A 21,757-nucleotide genomic window follows, 5' to 3' on the forward strand; every position below is an offset into this window, starting at 1 on the left:
TGTGAATTTTCTCAGGTGTTTTGTGATAATTGGTCACTTCTTATGGTTTTTTAATATGGTTGCCTGAGTAATCTTTATAGGAACATGAGAGAAATGAGGGGAGGAGGAGAAAAAGGAAGGCTACAAGACTGTCTAAATCCCAAAGCAACTCAGTTTTAAATGTTCTAGTTTTAGGGTAGGCATCTGACTAGAGCCACCCGCAGCTGATATCTGGGGAGGGAGGTGTGATCAGCTTTCAGCCATCCCTGAAATTCACTCTGGAAGCAGAGGTCACGGTCAGTATCAGGTTCAGAAGATCAGTACTACTCTCTGTTACCCTCAAGAGGTTTATTAGTAGGTAAAAACTTCACTAAACACATTTGTGTGGAATTCCCTTCAGATCCACATCAACTACTTCTTAGAACTGTTAAAAACTTCATAGTAGATTAAAAACCATACAAGTTCCTCCCTGAGCTTTTCATTCAAAGGTCTGTTACGGAAGTCTTTTCCCTTTCTATCCTTGGAGCACACACGTGACTTTTGGTTGTATTTGTGAGATGTTTTTCCTAGGAATAACAATGGATCTCTAATGGAGAATTTTTTCTTTTTCTTCAAAATTGATATCCTTCTGCTCTAAACAATTGCACTGTTCATGTTCTAAAAATTTGTGTTTAGTTTCATCTGCATGTGAATGGAAAATATGGAGCTGGTTTATGTTTTATGTTTTAAATTTAAGAGGGCTGATGAAGAAATAAGTTTGTTTCATAGATGGAATAACTCCTGGACCAAGCCAAAATGACTCGGACATGTATTTTGTGCTCATATGTTGTGTGCTAGAGCCATTCCATTTATTACCTTTGTTATGAGAGATGGTTCACTAACTTACAGAACAAGGATTGCTTTGCATCTTTCCATTAAATTTGCAAACACAAACAGGGAGAGGGGTAGACTAGTTGCTTCTCCTTAAAAGTTTAATATTAAAAGAAGCTGAAAACCCCAGTGGCTGCAAATACTGCTGCTTTTTTTTTTTTTTTTTTTTTTTTTTTTTTTTTTTTTTTTTTTTGTCCTTCTTTTCACCTCATAGAGGCTTAAAAATATTTACTTAGTCCAGACTTGGGAATTCAAGAACAGACTGCTGCATTAGCATGTTTGGCCATGTTTTGCTTTCTCTTGCCAAGAATTGTTTTTCTGTCTATTAATTGGAGCTGTCGCTGTCCATGCCAAAGTAACAGTGATTTTTACATGCAGAACCTGCGTACCAATGGGTAATTAGCCACACGTTCAGCAGCCCACTGGTGTATTGGTAAAGGTTCACTACTAAAGTACTCCCTTCATCTCATGGATTCTGTTTCTTGATATTAGAAGCCGGGGATAGTTCGTGACAGTAGTTCCCTTGCAAGTGAGTGTTAGAACTAAGTTAATAAGTACCATAGCTTAAAGACAGGTGGTCTTTTGGGGTGACAGCTGGCCTGGACACTGAGTGTGTAAATCTTCCTTATGTTTCTATGTGGGAACTTGTAAAGGATTCTCGTAAAACACAGAAGAAAGGGTATGTTTAGTTAATGGCGCATTTTTCAACTACTGATAATAAAAGTTTCATGAAGTTGATAGCTGTGCTGTCAAATTTCAAACTGTAAATTTTATGATCCTGCTTGAATGACTGAGGTGTTGTCCTCTTGGATAAACTGTCCTTACTAATTAAACAAAATACCAGGACTATTGCAGGGGGAAAAGCGAGAGTTTGCAGATATATTTTCATGCCCAGTGGAGGACAAAATGAAGTGATTACTGCCTTCTTACTCTTCAGATTATATTATTTTGAAATCATGGCCAGACCGCCTTTATGATGATTCCAGGCTCTTTAAAACCTTAGATCCCTCTGTCAAGACTGGTGTCAGTGCACATCAAAAAAGTGATAGATAACAGCACCCTTAGACAAACTTGACCACTGTTGGCATACAAGTAGAGATTTGTAAAAGAAATACTAACATTTTATGACTTTGATATGAGTGGTAATGCGTGTGTGTGTGTGTAAGCACTATCTGGACCAAGCAAAGCAGTTAAACACACGGAAATAATCTACTTCCATGTATACTGTTCTCTTGTGATTTGCTATGGAGGCTCTTGCTGATTTCATTAGACAATAAAATTATTTTCCTTTTAGAGACATTTAAATCTTCTTTGCTTTCTTGTTGTTGATCTTTGTAATCACTCCAGCTGTTTGTGAGCTCTTGACCATCCATAATATGAAAGCCAAAAATCTGGCAGACAAGACCTTGCTTTATTGGATAGCTTCCTTTGGTAAATTTTGTTTGTGTCATTCAAAGATGTTTAATCTTTGAACTTCTTGCACTGTCAGTCACTGTCATATTGACCATTCTTGAGGATGACACATCTATGCAACAAAGTCCTCAAGAGCCTTTTTAGAATTTTGTGCCTTTATCCTGTGTTGGTTGGGGAGAAGATTTTTGTTTGGACTTTTTGGCTCTTGGGTATGTTACTGTACATTTACAGTCCCTTTTTTGGTCATCTTTTGAAGTGTTCCTAATGTTGTTCCTAATGGTCTGGAATAAAGGCAAAATCAGTGCTCTTTCCTTCAGATGGCTAGTACACAGCAGATACCCATGAATGTATATTTTATTCCTGACTGTTGTTATCTATGGTCTTTTTTTGAAATTTCTAGTGGCTGGGGGAGATTTTACTTTTTTTTGGCTAGACCATGACGAGCTCAAAGATGAGGAAGCAGCCAGTGTTGGAGCTGTGTTTTCCCCACTGGCAGGGACCAGCCAGGTCCCCTGCTGGGACCTGGAGGCACCAGCAGAGATGGTTTTGGGGAACTCTATGAGACACTCCCTTGCAATTGGGCTGTGAAGTGACAGTAGGCAACAAAGCTGCTGTGTTCTGCCAAGCTGAAATAGGGATTTGGAAGAAATTGCTTCCATTTTCTGACCTAAGTACAGGTAATTTTGCCTGGAAGTGGCTGTGTGGGGGATCAATGTGAGGTGGCCGTGTTCGCAGATGAGAGAAAAAACTATTTCCTTGTAGGTTGTCTAAAAGGTTTCTGGTGGCATGTGCATTTGACTCATATGTGTTCAGAAATTTTTACCTTTCCAGAACACAATACCCATTGCTGTAGATAGTAAGGGTTTTTTTGCTAAATGGCTTTACACTTTGCAGTAGTTCCAGCGTGTTCTTTCTCAAATTTTTTGTGGTTTATTCCTTTGGAATAAATGTAGACACAGATGGTGGAGAAATACACCTATAGCAATTATTCTTTCCTTTAGACATTGCAAGAAAGGGCTCTGGTTGAGCCGTGGGGCTAAAAGCAGCTCCTGCATCTCTATTCCCTCACATTTCATGTTATGTGACTATTACCCACCTGCATGTTGAAGGAGAAAGTGTGTGCTTCTCAGCTTTGTATGGCAACTGTGTTTCTCTCCAGATTTCCACACAGGGGACAGTACTTCAGAGATAATCTGGGTCAATGTTATGGACACCTGAGATCCCAAGTTTGTGGCTGACAGTCTGTGCCAGAAATGTGCTCTACTGCTAAAAACTGCTGTTGAAAAAAACAAACCAATGTCAAGCTATGCAAGAGGAAAAATCAGTTAAATGAAAGAGGGTAATCAGTGTTGAAATTTCTTGGATGTTATTCTCTGTTTTGTGAGGGTTTTTTTAAAATTAATATGTACTGAAATTTATCGGAAATTGAGAGAAAAATGACATTGCCCCTGGAGTATGCTGAGTTTAGCATGGTTAAGTTCTCTTTTTTTTAATATTTTGGTGCCACTAAAGTAAAAATAATGGAACAATAAACATTGGTATTTAGAAATCCAGTAGCAATAGAGGTACTGCATCTTAACTGTTGAACTGTCAAGTTGCTCAAAGATGTGTCACATTAAAAAATGTGAAAGACTAAAACATTAAAACCAAAGCACTTGAAGACATGTCAGAATTAAAGTTGCCTGTGTGGCTGCTGGTTAAATATGTTGCGCAGGCATTTCCTGGAGGAGATAGTAAGCAGATATTTTACCTTACAATATGATTTGATTTGACAGCTTGGAACTTTAATGAGCATACTGTTCTGAAGAACCTTTTGACCCAATCAACTTTTATGGTACTTTACAGTCAGAAATGTGATTTTCTGTTTTACAGGTTGAAATATTTTGTTTGGAGCACTTGGGTGGCTGTGACTCTAATGCATGTCTTTTCCTATAACACCTGAAAGGTTGACATGTTGATTGACCTCACTGATTGGACTGCACATTGTGTGAGAAGTGGTCATACAAACACTTGTTGCTCAGTGATTCATGACAGAAAATATATAAAGCTCAACCAGCAGCGATGAAATTATACAAGTGATCTTCTTATGCCAGATTTAAAATTTCAAAGCATGGTGTAACAATGTGAACAAACTTAGAGGGTGGGGAGACAGGTGGCATTGAAAGCCCCTCAGATTTGGGATTTTGGCAGAGCTAGAAATGAATGGGAACAGGACCTTGTGTTAATGGTTGTGTTTATTTTCCAACCGCTCACCATGTGTGCTCTCAAATATTGGATAAGCAAGTTTTTATTGCTGTCTTTTGGAGAAAAAAAGTTATTATATTTGTTACACTTTCTCCTGTTTCATACAGTTTTAAAAACTGTTTACAGAATTGGAATACTGGCTTGTCCTGACTAATCACTCCAGACTCATGCCTCTTCATGGGTCTGTTATAATAAGAGAATTTTTCATTCTGGTTGTTATCCTGAGCCATTTAAATGAAATGTAAGTGTGCAGAATATATTACTAACACTGGGAAGAGCTGAGTAACCATCATGGTAATTTGTACATCAAATATTTTTTTCTTCCATAAGAAGTACGTAAACCTTGTTCACTAATAGATTGAAGTGTGGGGTTTTTTTGTGATAGTGGTGATGACATCAGTAGGAAGAGAAGTAGTGGAAGTGGTAAAATGGAAGGCAAGAAGCTCTTTAAGCAGGGCTGAGGTTTGTCATCGTTTTGATTTATAGGGCTGCAGTGAAGAGCTGAGCTGTTCTGCAGTATTAAATGCATGGTAACGTTTTGAGTCCTACTGGAGGGGGCATGGTTAGCAGTGGAGTGCATTCAAAGGGAAAAAGTTGAGCTCCACTTGGTGCCTGTATTTATGCCTTACTAATATGAATGTGAATGCTTTTAAGTCCCACCTTCAAGATTCATTTTTCTATGTACAAATTTGTCTTAATTATATTTTTTGGAAGAAGTCTGGGATGATATCTATTACTCTAGAGATATTTTTGAAGATTTTGTTTATAGTTAAATACTGCAAAGCTGAAGTGCACAGGTTGGGAAAAGTAGTCCCTACAGATCTACAAGAACTCGAGTTCTTTGGGGTCTGTATACCAGGCGTTTCTGTCAGCTGTGCCAGTATCTTAAGTGTATGATACCAAAAAGTGAACTTTGCCAGCATTTGTACTTTTCCCATTCATAAGAATCAGTAAGCATCATGCTATCTTTATTTTTTTTTCCTGGGCAGTCTTGACTGGAATGATTTGCAGCTTTTGACAGCGTTTCTCGTAATAAGAGAAAGCACCAAAAGGTTTTAGCTTTACTTTCTGGAGCAGGGAGGGGTGCTCCTTTCATCTCCAGCAGGCTGGTAAGGAATTAGTGTCATTATTCCTGCCAGTTTGCCCATTTAGTGGTGGGTGATAACTATGTTTAGTGAATAATAAACACTGCAAGTTGTGGGGCTTTTTACTGCCCCTAACTCTCTCAGTGGACAGCTGCCAACTTCATCTATCCTTAAAGTAAGCCAAGAGAATATGTAAGCTTTAAAATAAGCCTCTATGTAAGTGCTGGAAAAGAAGCTTTTTCCCTTAAGGTAAATACAAAAGCCCATAGAGCTGTAAAAAAAATGTGCTAGTAGTAAACTTATTTTAGAGGATGACAAAATTCTTATTGTCTGAAACCCAAATACTGCCACACCGATTATATGAAATTTAGTCTGACTTGACTGAATTTCATTATCTATCTCTTCTTCAGAGATGAGTAGAAAAGAAGAAATGGATTGCTAAGATGCTTTTTAAAAAGTCTTCTTAATTTGGCTTATGTTAATAAATTTCTTTGGAACAGAGAAGTCAACCTCATCATTTTAGTGAGAGAGACATATCAGTAGTGATGCTGATTCTTTTAAGCCCTTATGAGTTCCTGAATATAAACTGCTGCTGAATAGAAATGCTGCTCATAAAAAAAAAAAAAAAAGAAAAAAAAAAGAGAGAAACAGAAACGATATACCACAGTTTTGTATTGTATTTTAATATATTTACCGTGGCCCACATTTCCACTGTCCTTCCTGAAAGCTGGATTTCATGGCGTGGGGGGCATATGTACCTCAATTCCCTTTATTGTCTCAAAGATTCAATTCAATGTCTTTAGCAATGGTGGAATTTCAAAATCCTAAGTCTGGCTCTAGTGCCTCTAACCAGCCACTGTGTTTAGCTAAGTTCTTGTACTTTGATTATTTTCTCCTTTAGAAATAATGCGCAATGGTGTATATGATGTTTTAAGAGTAGAACAAAAATAGAAGGCAAGAACCATTTTTAGAGTAGTAAGTTGTCTACAAGCTCATTTATTGTTTCTAAGTATAATGTCTAGATTGACAAAGATCCATACAGCTTGGTAGATGAAGCTGTATCAATCTGGTGAGACTCCTGCAAGGGCTTCCCCAAAACTCTGGTCTTCCCTTCCTTCTGCAATGCCATTTTGAAGTTGCCACGGAATGTTGATTGTCTTGTACTTCCAGGTCTCTCTATGTCCAATAGCAAATCCTAAGACTCCCTTAAGGTTTTTCATGGATTTGTCAAATAATTTGTGTTGGAAGGAACCTCAGGAAATCATCTAGTTCTACTTCTTGCTCATGGTACAATTCACATTAAGTCAGATCAGCTTTTCTGCTAATTAACTATTGAGTTAAGACAGTATTAGTCATTAGGAACATTTTTACAGCAAAATCCCTGTAAATGCCTAAAACACATCTTATAGATGTTTTATTTTTCCTTGGTTGTATTTTATGAGCCTCTTAATTTTCTCTCCTTTTGAGGAGTACTTTCCTGAGTGTTCTGTTTGTAGCAATGGAATACATGATTTTGCCTAATGACTTTTATTAAGTTGCAGGCAGCTGGAACCACGGCTGCCTTTCTCTGCCAGTGTGGAGAAGTAGGGGAGTGGGAGGAGAGACTCAGTGTGGAGAATGAAACAGAGAAAGGAGACAGGAGATATGGAACTCGTGTTCAGTATCATTGCAGCGTGTTAGGGTGCCTGTTCAAAATGTATTTGGGAGAATCACACTCCGTGGTGTTTGCTGGCAGTGTGCAAAGAGCCTATAATATTAGAGATTTGGATGTGCAGCACCACAGCTTGAAGAGGGTAACTCCAGCAGCGAGGGAAAGGGAAGTGCTGCCAGCCACGGGGCACTCGGCCATTCTCTAAAAAGATGGATTTTTTGTTGTTGTTGGGGAATGAAAGTTACCAACAATTTTAAGTGTCTATGAGGAAGTTTGCCTGATCTCTTAGTGTACTTAGGTTTTTCAGTACTGCTGCCTGTTTTATGAGCAGTAAAACTTGGTTGTGCTTTAGAGGAAACTAGGGAAGATGTTGTACTATTTAAATTACTAGACAAAACAAACTTGCCAGTGTTCATGGGAAAGAAACTGCTTCTACAGAAGCTTAAAAGGAGAAACAAGGAACTTGGCTTATCTTGTGTACCATTGAGGTGATGTTTGTCGGTGAAATAGTTTCAGAATTTGATCAACTAAGCTCAAGGGAAATTATTACCTGTATATACATAGCAGTCTGTGAAGTTTTATAGTAAAGCAAACATAACAGAAATAATTGCTAGTCTTGGAGCAGCATGTGACACCTAAAGGGAAGGTTTAGCTGGTATTGTATGTATGATTCATGGTAGGAGCAAAAGATGGGAAACTAAGGCAGTAGTTCTGGGAAGCTTTCTGATATATATGGATTCCAAAAGTAGTGTTCCATTTGTTTAAACAAAAAAGAAAAAAACAGTGGGGTTTTTTTTTGTCTGTTGGGGATGCTATGCAACCTCCCTTCTCTCAGGGGCCAGGAGGCATGAAATATTGATGCAATGGGAGATACTTCTGTAGCATTTTTGACAGAGTACCATGGGGTAGGTCCTTTCATCCATTTTATGTCTGATGTGAGTTCTGAAATTCTGTTCTTCAGCCAGCCAAGTTGAGCTCCCTTAGGAAGTGGAAACTTTATCAAGTACTGGTGGTCATTCTGTTAAATACTCTAATTCAGGAGATAAAAAGGGGAGCTGGAGGTTTGTGGAAGGAGGCCTGTGTCTGATTTTGAAAAGGCAAAGTTAGGCTGCTTCAAAAAGAAGAAATCATCCCTCACACCCCTTTCAGTTGTCTCAGGCTGCCTTTCTTGCTCCAGGGAGTGACAGTCCTACAGCAGGGCTTCGAGTATCCTTGCAACCTTATGATATATGTAGGTATGTATGTAAATGAAAATCTAAGATTTGCAGAAGGCAATAAATCTTGTGTCCATTTGCCTTGCAGTGTTTCTTATCCACAGTTGGTGAGTGGGTGAGTGTATATGTTACTGGCAGAGCCTGTCGAATCTGTAATATACAATTGTTTTAAAGAAAGTGATATTGTAATCCAACTTTCTAGAATGTTTCTCAGTTATAAAAGTTTTAAAAGAAGCGCACTTAGTTTAGGCTGCAGATTTTGCCAGGATTGGTTTTCCTGTCTGGAAGTTGGCATGGTTATAGCTGTTACTAGATATTCATTTTTTCTGATGGTGCAATACACTGGTCTTTCAGCCACTAAAGCTATTTATCCTGATTCCTTTATGTGAAAAATTTTGATCTGCCTTTCTATCTTGCCTTGTCTTAGCAGTTCATGATGTAACCTTTTTTATTCAGATCAAAGACAACTTTCTGGAGCTTTTATTTTTAGATAATTATATCTATATATATGTATTTATTATTATTTTCATATTCAGTGTCAAATTAATTTTGGGAGTGTGCAGTGATCCTTGTTTTCAGGATGAGCTGTTATTCTTCCCTCCTACCTCACACCTCCAGTATGTATGACTTGTGAGTAAGCTTCCATTTCTGCCCTCTCATCTTTGAAGCTGGCAACCTTATCTTTTCCTTGTCCTATGCATATGTACATAGCTGCAGTGTGCCTGTGCTGTAGAAGCTGTTTACCACAACTTCTTTCAGGGGAAATTATTTATAAAGATGGTATATAATGCCAAGGAATTGTCTCATAAACCAGAATATCCTATCTTGTATTCTTATCAAATATGATTGTCTGCAGATAATCAGACAGTCATATATTGCAATTCTTTTTCATTAACATGAAGATTTTGTGTTTTATTCCTTGCTGCAGGAGGGCATCAGAGTATTTGAAGTGATAAAACTTAACTCTGTGCTGTCCAGACATAAATGGTTAGGAATTATTTCAGTATGTTGTTTTACCATGTCATAGGTGTCAAAAGCAAGGGGCATTTCATATTTTGATCCATGATATCTTGGTGAGTTTTATAGTTTAGTTATATGAGTAGACACAGTAGTCAGCAAGTAGATTGGCTCATTCTGAGGTACTCCTAGAAGAGGAAAATCTAATCTGTAATTCTGCCTAATTTAGCATTTGAGAGGTGCCTAGGAAAATGGTGTTTTGTACTTAAGCCTGGTGTTTTGTGCCTTGGAATACTTGTGTCTTCAGAAATGGTCTTATATTGTGGTCTTGGCTACTCTGCTGTGATACTATTCCTTATCCTACCATAAAAAGGAGGTTTTAGATTAATTGTGTTTTGGTCTAACAGTTCACTTGAGCTTACTGTACAGTTTGTACATGCAGTATTGATATGGAGGTTTGTTACAGAATTTTCTTTTGATAGTGGTTTATTCCAAATGAATATGACTGTTAATTCTTTGTTAGTGAATCCAAGTAAGCCCATGCTGACATTTTCCCTTCTTTTCCTCAAAAGCATGCCTTCATTATAGAAGGGCTAGAGACTGCTGGGGAGAGGAGAGGAATTTGGTCTTTTTCTGATAATGCTCTGAAGGTCTGAATTCAGTAGAACAGGAAGAGCAGGAAGAAATATAAGTGCCTTTCCTCAGCCACAGGTGAATTTTTGAAGAAGAACAACTATTGCACATAGGAGTTGAGGGATGCACCCTTAATAATGTGTTCCTTCTGGAGAGGTATGTAAATGCCATGTATTTAGTAGAATGTTAATAGGGGAATGGTACTAGGACTGTTAGAATTTTGGGGGAGTTTTCAGCCTACATTTTAGGTATTACTCAAAACTTTTACTGTGCCAGTTGTGAGGCACTGGAGCAGGTTGCTCAGAGAAGCAGTGGATGCTCCATCCCTGGAAGTGTTCAAGGCCAGGTTGGATGGGGCTCTGAGCAACCTGGTGTAGTGGAAGGTGTCCCTGTCCATGTCAGGGGGGTGGAACTAGATGTCATCTTCAAGGTCCCTTCCAACCCAGACTCTCTCATGTTTCTATGATCTACAACAGGTATGTCTTAACAGAAGCTCCAAAACTGGTTTAGATGGGGAGGATCCTTTTGGAAGAATGGTGATATATGAGTCCTTAAAGAAGTCAGATTCAAATGTGTCTTCTTGTGCAGCAAAAACTTTTGCAAGTCTGAGGTTCTTTGCCCTGTGTGGAAGGTCTGCATTTCATACATGGGAGATCTGTGTTTAAACTGAGGAGATAGCTTTGCTTCTCTCACTGATTGCTTAAGCCGTGACCTGACAGCACTGGATAGCGAATGCCTGAACCCCAGCTCCTTTCTTCAGGGGAGATGCTAAAGGAGTAATGACAGCTCAGTCGCCAAGTGCAGTCAGTGCTCCAGGTATGACCTTTCATGCCTAGGCTCATGCTGTCTGAGCTAGAATAGTGCTCTGACTAATGTTGTCTTAGGTTCTTGCTGAAACATCTTCACTGAAGATACAGGCCCCAGACAGTAGACTTACTCCCAGTGGTTTTCAGAAGGAATTCAATTCCTGATTTATGCCTGTGCATTTGAAAATCCCCCCTCCAATCTTAGAAGTTCAGTCTTCATTGATGAAGTTTTTCTAAACTATTGAGTTTAATTTAAAAAAGATGGTAAATCAGTCAAATAGATGTTCTTTAAGACAATGAAGGAGGATAATGAATAATCAAATTCGGCATTTGAAGTCATTCTGGTAGTTGAAAATAAAATAAATTTGAAAGATATTCCTTGTCATTTTATTGCCGTGGAGGAATAAAAATCAAAGTTTTTGGAACGCAAATTTGGTTAAATCCACATTCTTGCCCTCTGCTCCAGTAATTTGCATTGCATATGAATCTTGAATCCATTGGTATATTTGAAAGAAATACAGAGTTCATTTGTTATCTAGACTCCATATCTCTGAGAAAAAAGAAGATTCAACTGGAGGTGTCACTGTGGTGCTATGCCTTTAGTTATGTGCATATCCTCACAAGCTCACATACATATATAAATAGATAAAATGGAAGTATGTACAGTCTGTCACATCCAAGTCAACATGTGAAGACATAATTTGACTCTTCTGACTTTACATGGAAGTTGCTGGGCAGAGCCAGGGAATCTGAAACCCATATAAGTAATTGCATGTGTGAAATTATGCAAAGCTATGGCAGATAAAAGCCATGGTTAGGAGGTGTGATCGCAGCTTCTGCGAATAAACAAACCCCAGATTTAGTGAGTGTAGGAACAAGCAGAGGGTGGTCTGCAGGTTTCATCAGCAATGGCACTGACTGGTCCAGGGCACCTGAGTCTTGTGTACTTGACCACTGAAACCTGAATGTGCATGTACCCAGTGCATGTCAGATGCATTCTACAGGCATGTTGCATCTGTTGGCAACCAATGGTTCAGGACTGTTGCAGCCCACAGGGATATTTTTGATGCTTTTTTTTTTTTTCTTCTGGAAGGACAAACCTTGCTGGTATATTCTAGCTATGCACAGTGGCTGGATGTTCCTTGTATGACCAGGTGACACACCAAGTGGATGAGGGAAAGGCTGTGGATGTATTCTGCTTGGACTTTGATATTGTCTTCCACAGCATTCTGGAGAAGCTGGCAGTCCATAGCTTGGGCAAATATGCTCTTCCCTGGGTTCAAAACCGGGTGGCCAGCCTAGAAAGTGGTGGTGGATGATGTCGCATCCACTTGGCTTCCGGTCTCTCGTGGTTTAGAATTGGGTCCAGTCCTGCTCAATATCTTTATCAGTGGAGGGATGAGGGCATCGAGTGTACTCTCATCAAATTCACAGATGACACTTAAGCTGGGCAGGAGTGTTGATCAGCTGGAGGCTGGAAGGCTCTGCAGAGGGATCTGGATGGGCTGGATCCATGGGCCAAGGCCCAATAGTATGAAATTCGATAAGGCCAAGTTCTGGGTCCTGTACTCTGAGCAGTCTGCTCTGCTTGAAGGTGTCTCTGCCTACAGCAGGAAGGTTGGGACTAGGTGATTTTCAACGTCCCCTTCCAATCCAAATCATTCTATGATCACAATAACCCCAGGCAATGCTACAAGCTAGAGGAAGAGTGGCTGGAAAGCAGCCCAGATAAAAAAGGTCCTGGGGTGCTGGTCAACAGCAGCTGAACACGAGTCAGGTGTGCCCAAGTGAAGAAGACCAGTGGCATCTTGGCCTGTATCAGCTGTAGTGTGGCCAGGAGAACCAGGACAGTGATTTCCCCCTGTATTAAGCAGTGGTGAGGCCACACCTCCAATTCTGTGTTCATTTCTGGACCCCTCACTGCAAGGAAGACATTGAGGTGATGGAGCATGTCCAGAGAAGGGCAGTAGAGCTGGGGAAGGGCTTGGAGAGTGAGTCATATCAGATGTAGCTGAAGGAGCTGGAGGTGTTTAGTTTGGAGAAGAGCAGTGACCTTACTGCTTTACAGCTGCCTGAAAGGCTGTAGCCAGGTGAGGATCAGTCTCTTCTCCCAGGCAGCTGGTGACAAGAGGAAATGGCCTCAAACTGCACCAGGGAAGGTTCAGTTTGGAAATAAAAAATAATTTATTGACTGAAAGGTTGTCAAGCATTGCAACAGGCTGCCCAGGGAAGTGGTGTAGTCACCATCTCTGGAAGTGTTCAAGAAACAACTGAACGTGGCACTTAATAGCATGGTAATGTCTGGTCAGAGCTTGGACTTGATGATCTTGAATGTCTTTTCCAACTTTAATGATTCTGTGATTCTATGATGTGAATTTTGCTCTTATTCCACGAGTTCCAATTCCATGTCCTAAAGCAGTGAGCAGTAAAGGATAGGCAATCCTTGAGCCAAGGGCTCTGTAAAAATTTTGTGTGAAGTCAAGGATTGCACACATAGTGACTCTGGAAAACAGAGCTGTATTATGTCATGTCACTTTTTAAGAAGTTAGTTTAACTTGATTAAATTTATTCTGTGATACTTTCTTTTTCCAGTTGAATTGTTTCAAACCAAGTAGAGCTTGTGATTCTGAGCAAGCATGTTCACACAGTCCCTAAATGTAATCTAGTTAATCTACTCAAATTCCACATATGTAACAAAAATGGATTGATTTTTCTCAGTGTCCCCAGGAAGGCAAACCAGTCTCACTGACTTTTATCTGTTTACTGCTAGAACTGATTCCTGAAAGTCTAACTCCTACTGAGCAAAGTCAGTGTTTCTTCTATGCTCTGTACCAACTTTTGTCCACAGAAGTTAACCAAGTGAAAATGAGTTACCCTTTATCTTCTTACAGCTGTCAGTTTTATCTTTAATATGATGCTCAGCTGAATACCAAATTTGCTCCCATGCTCACTGACCTTTCCTCATCAGCTTACCAGGATAAAATTGAGCGATGAAGGGCTAAATGGAAGATGCAAAGTAAAAATAACTCCGAAGTAAATGTACCTATTGAGAAACAATCTCCTTAATGAATTTTACGTAAGTGCAGGCACATGCTTTAAAAAATAAGCAACATGAATATGAGAGAATCTTTGAAGCATAAGGAGAAAAAAAATCACATTTGTATTTACAGAAGTATTATTTGTAGCCCACTCAATACCTGATTGCTCTGGGTCTGAAGACCTCTCATATGGAAGTAGGGGATAAGAACAGCCTAGGCTATTTTTGCAAATGCTGCGTTGTGTTTTTTTACTGTTAGGCTTCTTCTATTCCCATTATGGGCTTTTTCTTCTGTGGTAGTTCTAAACTTCATGCTTCATTCTATACTTCATCAAGTCATCTTTGCAGATGTGCTCTTAAACTGACAATTGGTTTTATTTTTAAATAAAGTAGAGAATATTATTTATTTTCATACAATGAGGTCAGAACAGAAACTTAGAATCAGAATTGCATAAAATTGTAAAATGTGCATCCATTTATACTAAGTTTTCTAAAATAACAGTGATGACATGCTGAAAGCCAGAACTTTGCAGCGATGAATGTTGATTGTATAGAATTGACAAGAGAACCGTGAACAGTGGCGGAAACATGTAATTGACACTGTCCTTACTGGGTTTCATTTGTAAGGTCTTTTCAATAGTGTAAAATTTCCTCACTCAGATATTTCAGTTCATATTGTGTCTTTTCGCCATTCATTTGACTGTGTTGCTGTCCCCTAACGGTTTTATCAGGAATGGAACTTAATGTGGCATACAATGTGTTGATGTTTGTTTCTTTTATTTGCACGTGATAATCACCAACTATCTCAGCAAAGATCTGGGAATAGTTTCTTCTAGCTGCAGCTGCAGAGGAAGTAAAAAAAATAAATGTATTTGCGTATGTCCTATGTAAACAGGCTTTTTAAAAAATCATTTCTCAGCATCTGTTACAACATATGAGAATTATTTTATCTCAGAAGCAGATTTTTCAAGTCTGGAAAATTTTTCCTGCTGCCACTTCTTTACAGCTATTATTTGTGCCATTTTAAAGGCACTGTTATAACTAGTGCTTACTATATTAATTGTGAAAGGGAAAACTTTACCAGTGACTGCCGTAACAAGCAGTGATATTGAATAAAGGCACCTGAGAAAGTTCCCAGTACTGCAGATTTGGAGCAGAATGAGTTAGACTTGCTGTTATTGAAGCACTGTGCATGCTTTAATTGTCATCTTGGTTAGATTAGTGGTGGAAATGTAATAATTTTGGTAGTTATGAAAATAAATGCTTATAGTACAGAGGTTTCCTGAGGCAGATGCTGTTCTTTGGGCTATTTCATGGTGTAAATTCTAGATAAAGTTAGTAGAGGGTGCTACAGCAAGGCAGCTGGGGCATTGATACAAATGCTATACTCCATATACTGCTAATTGAACTTAGAGTCTCAGTGCCTTGCATTCTTCTAAGGACTGCATTCCCTTCATCCTGCTGATATAGTAGTATTGGAGTTGCCTTGCTGTGGAGTTTTTCTCACATGTAGATGTTAATATCTGGCTTTAGTAAGAATTTGATATGTCCTTTCAAACGTTAGTATTGCTGTTGAAAGCATAATGGAATATATCAGCTTTTAGGTCTTCTAAAAATGTTATTGATTCAGAAACAGTAATATATGTAGTAATATATACAATATATAGTATAAAACCATGGTGATCTCGGGGTAGCTTGTGGAAACTCTTTATTAGACTTTCTCTGACCCTTTTTGCTGAGGCAAAGTGTCTCGAAACAAAATCGCATTTAAGCAGTGCTGTGCCATGAGCCTCACACCTTATTTTTAGACTTGGCTTTCCTGAAAATAGAAAGGGAAAGAAGGAGTGAAGAAGAAAGCCCCTCAAAATAGTAATAGCACAGATTATTTCTCAGCTTCCCCAATTATAAGCAGTTTTGGACAGGTGGTCACTGTTCTCTGTCTAACACAGATAAAGCTTAGCAATCAAAAGCAGTTGTGATCATGTTGTCACCTTTTTCTCTCAGTGCTACTCTAAATGTTGTTTAAATTATTGCAATCACAGATTGTTTTGGATCATTAGGGCCACAGTAAATGCTTAATTTTACTACCAGTCTTTTAACTGTGATATGCATTTTGAAACCTGCAGGTCGTAACAATCAGAAATCCCAACCAAAAATCTGAACTCTGTGCCTCTATAACCATGTGAGGAGAACAGTTCTTCTTGGAAAAGTTAATGACCTAATAAAAAGCAAATTTGGACATAGGGTTAGGGGAAAGCTAGGATTATCTCATGGTGTAGATGGGGAAATGCAAATGACTGTAATATGACCAAATTGTATAGGTCTTGGTCTGGAGTTACAGGTAGAACTTTTACCTCTTGAGTTACAGCCCACTGTATTTTTCTAGAAAATCATAACTGTTTTTGATCTTAATCTGTCAGTTAAGAAAGTTTACAAGGAGTTTCTGTGCCACTGAAAATTGCACTGAAGTGTAATTGTAAACCCTGTGGAAGATCAAAGCAGAGGAAGAAGTGCTATTTTTCAACTCTTTTATTTGAATTCATTTCTTGATCATCATAAGAATTTCTATACTTCAGTGCCCAAATCTGTGCTTTTTAACTTACCTGGTCAAGGAAGCATTTCTGTACTCACTGTTGTCCTGTATAAGTACCAGGGCAACAGTTGTGGTTTAAACCTTCTAGGGTTATATTTGAAATTAATTTAATCTTTTTTGTCAGTAATCCCTCCTGATTGATTACACATTTCTGTCTGTTTTAAAGCCATGTACTAACTTGTCTGTATAAATACTTCCTGTTAGAAATTGCTTTAAAAGTTCTGAATTATATTTGTTGCCATAGCAATATTCAGTTAAGGATTCATAGAATGGGTTTTTATTTTCTTCCTGCCACAAGGGAATTCAGAAAGTAGATTCTAAATCTATTTCCTATACAGGGGCTTCAGTAGTACTGTGTGCAGAGGAGATTGCTGGGAGAAAGGGAAGGGAAAAAGTTGTCCAGAGTTTAAATCTATTTCTGGAGCACTGATGGTGTTTGCAGCGATGGGAAGGCTTATGGCGTTTGGTCCTATCTATTCGGGTTTCAGGGGACCATGTCTTAAGGCTGTAACTAATATGGAAAAAAAGCACCTACAGAAGAAATCAGTGTTCTTTGCCCATTCTTGTTTTCCCACCTAAAATATTATATGCTTGTATTTCTGTCTTTTGAACTTCAAGAATTGGAAATGGTACCATTCTTCTGTGTATTGCGAATGTAGGCTGGGCAAAAACTAGGCTCCAAAATCATAATTCATTCTTAATATCTCATCAGTTGTCTTCAAAAATCTGTTTTGAGTAGTCAAATAGCCAAGTTTTTATTGGAGCATCAGCGTTTACAACCTTAGTAAGCAGCTGAAACTCCACACAATGCTAAATTTTGAATATCTTTGATTGAGTATAATCTGAATTTTCTTCCCAGTTTCAAGACTAGTAGGAGGGCTTTGCCTTGAATGAGTTCACACTCCTGCTGACTTTTTCTAGACTTAACTGACCACAGAATGCTGTACAAAAAAAAGTCTAGATTAACTGTCTGTGACGTTTTGTTACTGAATACTTGATTTGACAAGTGTGGTAGTTTACAATGAGTTCTAAGTATTTTTAATTCTTCTGTGGAGGATTCTACCTCTTAAAGTCTGAAAGAGCTGTTTGAATTTCCTGTGGTGTCAAGAGCATCTGTTGTTTCTACATGCCCAAAGAGCTGTAGGAGTGTAAAAAAAGTGGGGACAGTGTTGGAGTTAAGGAGAAAAAGCAAAATGAGTATTTTGTCTGTACCTGTTGATTGCAGAAGTGAAAAATAATGTGATATCTAGGTTTTCTTTTTTCTTTTCTTTTTTGATTGGAAAATGTAAAATTTGAACTAATAGTGCTGTAACTCACACTGGCATTGCTCATGTTCAAGCAGTGTATCTTTTTTTCTTTAATTGGGAAAAAACCTCTCAGCTTCCCATTTCTCTAGGAAATTCCGCTCAAGGTTTTGTAATGTTGCATTTATTTAAAGGGTTATTGGAGGTTGGGGGAAATTATTCAATGCTGCGCTTTATGGAAGTTCCCCAGCTGCTATTAGAATCCATGTGCAAACTGAGAAATGAGATCAATCCTTGCAGCACACTCATGTAATTTTTAAAATCAGAAGGTTGCTAAAAAAAACATAGCATTTCTAAATAGATTCTTCTTATTTACATCTGGGTTTTTGAGCTGTTATGGTTCAATTCTTCAAGCTCTTAAAGCTCTTGTGATTTGGAAGAAAAACAAATATCAGGCAACTTGTAGTAATTGCAAGAGCTGCAACACTGAGATAACAAAATAGTCAGAATGCAGTTCCTCTTCACTAAGGCTGTAATTCTGCAAGTACATGAACCATGCATTCACTTTTGTAAAGCAAGCAATTGTGTAGAGAGTGGACAATTCTTGATATTGAAGTTAAGCATCTGAAAAGATTTTGCCAGGATCAAAGCTGTAAGCTATCTTGGTTTCAAGGGCTTCTGGGTGTTTCTTTAAAATACTGATAATTTAGTGTACTCTGAACTCATCGAAGACCTATTGTCATTTAAGAAGTATGTGAGGTCCAATATTTGGCTTCTTTGTAGTAAATCCAGGAGAACTGTTAAACAATAATCTTATTACAGAATATGTAAATCTAGAATAAAAAATGTGAATGGGAGATGTTGCAAACTGCAGACAAGTCCATATTCTGATCTCTTCTTTGGCCACCAGTGACAGGACTCCAGGGTACAGCAGGAAGCCAGGTCAGGGGAGATTTTGGAAAAGACAGTAGAAAAAGGTTCTTTCAATGTTTGGGTTGTGGAATGGGCTCCCCAGGGAAGTGGTCACGGCAGCAAGCCTGATGGAGTTCTAGAGGCATCTGAATAAGGGTCTCAGGGACATGGCATGACTCTTGGGGCTGTCATGGGCAGAGCCAGAAGTTGGACTTTATGATCCTTATGGATCCTTTACAGCGCAGGATGTTCTGTGATTTAGTTTTCTTGAGCTTGGAGGTTAGCCAGTGTAAAACACAGAAAAATTGCAGATGGGATCTCCACACTCAGGCTGTGTTCTTCCTGGTGTATGTGTAACTAGGAATTCTTTTCAGATGCCTAAATTCATCAATTTGAAACCAAAGCTCTCATCCTACTATAAACTGCATGGGTGATTCCACATTAGAGGAAGGGAATTCCATGTACCTATCTTTCTCTGCCTTGAATTGAACAAGAATCTGGTTTGCTACAGAATAGTTTTCCCCATTGCCTAAGAAGGCAAACATAATGCTTCCTGCAAGTCTACAGTAGTCATGAAAAGCAGAAGAGTCAAATGATTCCTTGTACAGTGTTACTGTCAGTTCCAGAATTGCATATCATGAACCTGCTTTCCCTCCAAAAAAACAACTATGAGATTCAAACCCATGGAAATCTTTAAGATTTTATTTTTCCCTGCTGTAGTTAAAGCTGAAAGTTACTTCTTAATAAATGTATAGCCCTTCATTCAGTGGTTTTGTGCAGAGTCTGTATGATTGCTGAAGTCGGGGGTCAGGGTTAAAAATCTCCATCACCTAGAAGACTTGGGAATAATAGAAATGTTTCTCCAAGTGCAACACTGGTTATGGCAAGTAACAATGTGGTCTTTGAACTGTAGGTACTTCCTTGTTTCTATTGTAGCTCTTCCTTATGATACCAGTAAGGAGGTTTCTGATTCAGGCTCATGCTTTGAGTCAAAGAGAGGTTGAAGGTGGGAGGTGGAAGGGGAATCAAGACTCCTGGGTTTTTGATGTTTCTGAGCTGGAATAAACAAAGTGTTGATACTTCTCAGGAGTGAGAAAACGCTGTTGCTTATCAAATACTTCTAGCAGGCTTGTTGATGTCACAGAAGGACTCAGGGATACAAAAAACCAAAGATATAATAGGAGAGGAAAAGAAGATGATGAAAAATTAGGGCAGCAAAAGAAAACAGGAAGGGAGAAGGATAAAGAAGGGCAAAGAGAAGGCATTTTTAAATCAGCAAATCATCATGCTTCTCTCTGCCATCTATGAATTATTTTTGAGAAAAATGTCTGATCTGCAGACCTCTCTTGTTCTTCATTCCTTTGGCTCTTGGTACAGCTGTCATTCATTTTTCCTACATTCAGCTAGTTTAGAGGTAGAGCTGTTAGATTTTGCTAGGATAGTTGAATTCTTCATCAGTCATCCTTTGTGCAGTACATCAGTAAAGAACATTGAATTGAAGTGAATTGAAGACTGGCATATTCAAATTGTTTTAAGAAAGTTTCTGCACTAACACAACTTGTGAGTTTGTGGTTTGTTTTAATGAGGTAAATAAAATATGATGCTGGAATGGGATCCTATGTTTTGTGAATCACCTTGTTTTGAACAGTAAAGGGTTGCCGAGTCATAGGTGCTGGTCATAATAAAATGTTACGCAGAAATTAAATTGCATGAATATAAATAAAGTAACCATGTCTGTCTTAAAAATGGCTGAATTAGAACAGTATAATTTTAATAGAATGAAACATGGTGTGCAGTGTCATGGAACCTGTTTTGAAAGTATAAGAAGAGCAATAAATATTTATCAGCTTTTAAAAAGTTTTAAAAGGCTGCTAAATACTGTCAGTAGCTATTACTGATTAATTATTATGAATCCAGATATTCTTTGAATTCCATATCAAATATTAAGGTGCATATTCACGTGTGTGTGTGTATAGAAATAATGTATGTATATTTTTCTTTACTACATATCAGTTGTTGAAAAATATTTTTATTGGCTCGCAGAAAGGCAAGCTTGCTGTAGCATTCACACAATATAATCTTTCTGCTGTCACATTTAACAAATGGGAATTCTAGAGCAGTATCACTCATGGGAAGATGTAGGCATTTATTGTCCTATATTTGATAGAAGGATTTTGGTAAAATGTGAATAAGTAACTACATAAAATTTAGCTGTGTTAATTTCAATTTTTATTGCAGGTACTAGGTAGAAAAGTAACTGTGTCAAAAATAAGACAAAAAAAGTTGTAGGAGGAATAACCACTTGTGTTTGAGCTTTAAAACCTGATGCATGAATAGCTGAAAATCTGGGTTCTTTTATTTTTCAAGTTTGTAATAACATCCTGGTAAGTGTGGAAAGGAATTTTAACCTATTTGCTTTGATGCTCGCGTGATTAAATGTCAACTTCCACAGCTAGTGGCTGAGGCAGCAGTTTATTGGCAATTGATGGCAGCAATTTTGGATTCAACTTTGTCAATCAAACCAGGACCATTTGTCTCTGTCATGTCACTTTTTTTGAGATGAACTGTGCTGAAGTCCCAGCTATAAGAGTTACCTCCCATCTTAGAGAGCGAAGTGCCCTTGCAGGCAGCAGTGAGTGTTTCTAGTAAAAGAGGCCAGGCTACATGGTAGACCAGTTGTCAGCCATCCTCTGTACAAAACTGGGAGAACTACCAGCAATCCCAGAGAGAAATTCAAGGGACCTGGCTATGGTTAAAATAGCTGAAAAATTTGGAGCAGCTAGAGGTGTGACAAGTAGTACAGCTCATGGAGTGTCCAAGCTCTAATTACTGTCTGGCAGAAATGCGTTTTGTTTTTATATTTTAACCTTGTATGATTTGTAACCCCAGAACGAGCAGACTCAGAACTTAAACTTCAGAAATGTTGTGGAAATACAACCACCTAGGGGGTTTATTTAATTACCTAAACCCTTTCTTGTGTTTCAGCCCAAAGGAACTTTCGTAGTTACGATTTTATAGTTGTGATAGAAAACAGGTGCATCATTAAGTGTTGGCCCTTGCACATCTCTTTCTTAAATGTTACCTGTTACCTTGCAGAGCAAAACTGCCTGGAAGGCTGG

At 38.4% G+C, this 21,757-nt stretch overlaps 1 protein-coding gene across 3 annotated transcripts in view; it reads left to right on the top strand.

The window, feature by feature from the left end:
- The window catches only part of LARGE1 (LARGE xylosyl- and glucuronyltransferase 1), a 278,352-nt gene that overhangs the window by 20,363 nt on the left and 236,232 nt on the right, over positions 1–21,757 (top strand). The gene's annotated exons all lie outside the window — the stretch shown is intronic.

The sequence above is a fragment of the Passer domesticus genome, chromosome 5 (assembly GCF_036417665.1).
Source record: "Passer domesticus isolate bPasDom1 chromosome 5, bPasDom1.hap1, whole genome shotgun sequence".
Taxonomy (NCBI): domain Eukaryota; kingdom Metazoa; phylum Chordata; class Aves; order Passeriformes; family Passeridae; genus Passer; species Passer domesticus.